We start from the raw sequence: 301 nt of genomic DNA on the forward strand, positions 1-301 counted from the left end.
ATTTTAATGTTTTCTTATTTTTCAAATTAAAAAAAAAAAAAAGCATCGAAGTTCGTTCTTTGAAGTTTTAAAAGCTGGCAAGTAAAAGCAAGTTTAGCAAGAAAGACCTGATACTCGGCAATATTTACAGACACAACTAAGAAAATTTACAAGACCTCCACAGAAGAAATTCTTTACTTTTTCTTCCTCATATCTTTCTATACACAATTATCGATTTAAAAAATAATTTTCCAGTTTTTTTTTTCTCCATCTTCTCCTTCTTTTTCATCTTCTTCTTCTTCTTCTTCTTCTTCTTCTTCTT

The 301-nt window shown here is 27.9% G+C and overlaps 1 long non-coding RNA gene across 2 annotated transcripts in view; it reads right to left on the reverse strand.

The window, feature by feature from the left end:
- Positions 1 to 301, reverse strand: part of LOC106867425 (uncharacterized) — a 142,640-nt gene that overhangs the window by 21,483 nt on the left and 120,856 nt on the right. The window contains exon 1 of one of the 2 annotated variants that reach the window (XR_001409145.2): positions 156 to 274. The exons of the other annotated variant lie outside the window; for it this stretch is intronic. This is a non-coding gene — a long non-coding RNA (uncharacterized LOC106867425). Of the gene's footprint in view, positions 1 to 155; positions 275 to 301 lie in introns of those variants that run through there. 2 annotated transcript variants of the gene reach the window in all.

This window comes from Octopus bimaculoides, chromosome 17 (assembly GCF_001194135.2).
Source record: "Octopus bimaculoides isolate UCB-OBI-ISO-001 chromosome 17, ASM119413v2, whole genome shotgun sequence".
Classification (NCBI taxonomy): domain Eukaryota; kingdom Metazoa; phylum Mollusca; class Cephalopoda; order Octopoda; family Octopodidae; genus Octopus; species Octopus bimaculoides.